The following is a 4294-nucleotide window of genomic DNA, read 5'->3' on the forward strand; positions in this document are numbered from 1 at the left end:
CGTATATATGTTATAGAAGCCAATTTAAAATAACAAAAGAGGTGCTTGTTTGTATTTTAATTCTATGTCAAAGTTAAAAGTTAAGAATACTTGATCTAACTAAATGGATTCTTCACCACTACCACTCTCACAGGAATCCTGTTCACTCCTTTGATTCTTAGGCTGATTTCTGTTTTATTCATTGGTCCAGTTGTAGCAGAAGTCACAAGGTATGAAAAACCACACAACAATGACAACGTTCATTCTTCTGGGCCTGACAGATGATCCAGACTTACAGGTTGTGATTTTTCTCTTTCTCTTCTTAACATATACATTAAGCATTGGAGGAAACCTCAGCATCATCTTTCTTACCCTTCTGGATCCCCCCCTCAAAACACCCATGTATTGTCTCCTTCGCAATTTCTCCTTTTTAGAAATGTCCTTGACATCTGTTTGTATTCCCTGATTCCTGGTCAGCACTGTGACCATGGACAAAAGGATTTCTTATAATGCTTGTGTGATTCAGTTGTTTTTTCTTATATTCTTGGGATCATCAGAGTTTTACCTTTTAGCTGTTATGTCTTATGATCGTTATGTGGCCGTCTGCAAGCCCCTGCATTATGCAAGCATCATGAACAGCCAAGTGTGCACCAAGCTTACCCTTGGTTCTTGGTTGGCTGGCTTACTAACAATCTCCCCAGGGCTTATCATGGGCCTCCAATTGGATTTCTGCAATGCCAATGTCATCGATCACTTTGTCTGTGACTGTTCTCCAGTTCTTCAACTCTCCTGCACTGACACTCAGGTCATTGAGCTGTGGAGTTTTTTTTTTTTTTTAGCTTTATTGACACTCCTAGTCACTTTGGCTCTAGTACATCTCTCCTATGCAAACATCTGCAGGACAATTCTGAGAATCCCCTCCAGATAGCAAAAGAAGGCTTTTTCAACATGTTCCTCTCACATTATTGTTGTCTCCATCTCTTATGGCAGTTGTATCTTCATGTATATTAAGCCTTCAGCCAAGGAAAGAGTAGCCTTTAACAAAGGGACAGCAATCCTCATCACTTCAGTGGCCCCCCTTCTAAATCCTTTCATTTATACTCTAAGGAACAAGCAAGTAAAACAAGCCTTCAAGTCTGTAACCAGAAAAAGGTTTTTCTCAATCAAATGAAACTGTTTCATATAGTGACTTTGTATGGAACTGGATCGATCTTCTATGTGGATAGTTATGATGATATCACTCTTCTGCCCGAAGTCATTCTAGTTGGTTTCTAGTTACCTACTGAACAAGCTCATACATTTTGGCTTCACATTTAAGGCCTTTCACTAAGCTGCTACCTTCTCACTTTTCCAGGCTAATCTCTTACTAGTCTACACATTTGTTCAAATGTACCACTCCCTTCAAACACCTAGCATGGTTGGCATATTTGCTTGTCCTTTTCTCCTCTTGCCCATCTCACACTTGAGGAGTTCCTCATGTTTTAAAGCATAATTGGCATACATAACCCCTCTGAATCCTTTCCTCATCCCCCAATCATTAATGACCTTTTTCCTGTCAAGACCTAACAAAGTATTATTATCTCTCTAATGTTATTAAATATTATATAGTTTTAGATTTTGTATGTTTTTGGTCATATTTTCCTACGTACCTATAAGCTCCATGAAGAGGGACCATGCCTGATATAAAACCTATGTATTCTCCCCTCCCCTCAGTGCCTACTACAATATTTTGGGCAGATTAGATGTTTAGTAAATGTTTATTCAATTGCTTTTATATTTCTTGAACCATAAAGACATAATAAAAGTTTTTTTTAAAGCAGTGGGTCCCAATATCCTCTACAAGCCTATATATTCCAAGTACTTTCCTTCTTTTCTTACTCTTTCATTTTAAATAAGTAAAGTCATCTCATTTACAGGCTCCTTGAGACTCTTACCCTTCAGCTTACTGTTTTTAGAAGTTCTACTAGCTTTCTACACTGAAGTGGAAAATATGTCTTCTTTTGTGAAAGCTCTGTAGCACCTAGTACATGATAAATATTCACCAAATACTCCTTAAATAGTACATTCTCTATTAGGAGTCACCTGTTTTATGATCATTAAGTATAACTTGGTACTCAATTTTCTCCAATTTCATATCAACTATAAAGCATTGCCAAATTGACATAGTGAAACCCTTTGCTCTTCAACTTGTATCCATAGTGTAAATATCCCTAAGATTCAAAGTCCCTGTTTCCATATTGTTACAAAACTTAATGTTACACAAAAGGTCAATCTATAGAATGAACAGCATGGGAGTGATTGTGAAATATTGTGATATCTCTAAGAGTTCTCTCTTCCATGTTATTCTTTTGTCAACTTGGTGCTTCAATAGAAACATGTGCTATATTTATTAGAGATCTATGCAAATGAATTTTCAGACTTCTTCCTTTATGCCTAAGTACCTAGAAAAATTAGCTGTCCTTTTTCAAGGAAAGGAAGAAAGAAAGAAAAAAATCGTATTTTGAGAATGCTGTCCTAGATGTGGAGGAGCTTATTACCTAGGTTGAATGGATAGAAGTTGAGGGTGATGGCAACAGTGGAAGAACACATACTTGATGTCTAAAAAGTATAGGAATGATTTTAAGAACTCAGGAAAATCCCTGCCCATTCAGATTCCAATGGTGTACCTCTCCTCCCTAAATGTGTAGCACTACTCTTTAGGCATATTGGAAGACTACTGTGTCAAAAATCATGCAGTTATTATCTCAGGAGATATAGAACCACAACCTTACTTCCTGCTGAATGAACTAGAAATCTTTATGGCCAAGAGAGACCACTCCAACCAATTTAAAGCTCCCTGAGAGAAATGAGTCAGATAATTCAAAAGTGTCACTCAGTGGCAAACCTCCATTATAGGCAAAATTCTGCTCTTCTTTACCATGTTGGTCTATCTTTGGTCTGGTCTAATTCTTGTTTCATAGATTCTAATGATAAATTATCAAGGACACATCTGCTCTCTTTCCATCTACTCCACCACACTTCCAAAATCTAAGCTTCCTTTCTCAAGCTGTTGACTCTAGTAAGAAGTAAACTTAACAGAAAAAAAGGTAGAACATAGTTTTATTCTTAACTGGAAAGGACTGGGCTCTTTCCCTGGTCATGACAGTTACCTTTTATTTGTCCTTGTTGTTTCTCAAATTCCACCACGATTTTACCTGACCTAGGAACTTATCCAGTGACCCCATTTTAACTATCTGGCTTCAGTTCTTGTTTATCTGATCATCAGCACTCCCAGCTTTGTGCTAAAATATTTATTGCCAACTTTGTTGGACCTCATCTTCATAGAGAATCCTCAGCCCTCTGTGAGTATATCTCCTCGGTTTAACCCTCTTCATAGAATGGAATTATTTTATCAGGTCATTTGAATGGAAAGCTTTAAGTTTATATAATAAGGTAGTCAATTAGTGGCTTCTTCCAGTCTAGCACTCACTCTTTAACACTCAGAAAAAGAAAAAAATAAGAACAACGTGCCAAATGTTGAGCAAGAACAATTGAAATCCATGGACAAAGAAGAGAAAAATAAGGACGAGGCAAAATTCATTTGTATTAACACTGAGAATTCTAAAACCTAATTATTCAACACTTTTGCTCCAACCTCCATCATTCCATGGGCAGAGGTACAGAGAGACTTTGATAAAACACACTTCACAGTCCCCAACCCTACTAAGGTCACCCTGCCCAGCTATGTTAGGAAGAATTGGGGTGGGGAAGGGTAATACTGGGGCCCAACCCTAGATGCTCAGGGTTACAGAGATGCTGTCTGCCAAATTATCCATCCCCTCCCCTACCCTGAAAAATTGAGCAAGGGGAATGAGTGCTGGTATCAGTTGTACTTCATTTTGAACTAATGCAGAATAAAATAAGCAGATCTAGAACAGAGAGCTTGGCAAAGTATTTAGGCTGCAACCACATAATTTACTCAACAAAACTTACTATCATCCTATAGGGGGAAAATAGATCTTTAATGAACCAGAACACTCCTTGATGAAAAAGACATTCCTTGATGAAAAAACCAGAGCTAAATTAAAAAAAAAATCACATACAAACAAAAGGGTCAAGAGGAGCATAAAAATATAAACAAGAACAGTCAATTAAAAAGTACTAAACAAGGTTAAACTTTTTATATTCTTAAATGATGAGAGTAGAACATATCCCCTCAGAACTTTATCATCATCAGAGATCATAAAGGAAGTCTAGTTAGAGGGCCTGGAAGTGATTCTATTATGTTTTGATGATCTTAAAAGAATGAAAAGGGAGAGGAAGAGCAATCACAGAG

General features: G+C 37.2%; 1 pseudogene; it reads left to right on the forward strand.

Annotated features, from left to right (window-relative positions):
- Positions 1-211: 211 nt before the first annotated feature.
- Positions 212-1150, forward strand: LOC110203037 (olfactory receptor 6C74-like; annotated as a pseudogene).
- Positions 1151-4294: the final 3144 nt, after the last annotated feature.

This window comes from Phascolarctos cinereus, unplaced genomic scaffold (assembly GCF_003287225.1).
Source record: "Phascolarctos cinereus isolate Bilbo 61053 unplaced genomic scaffold, phaCin_HiC Scaffold_1;HRSCAF=81, whole genome shotgun sequence".
Lineage (NCBI taxonomy): Eukaryota > Metazoa > Chordata > Mammalia > Diprotodontia > Phascolarctidae > Phascolarctos > Phascolarctos cinereus.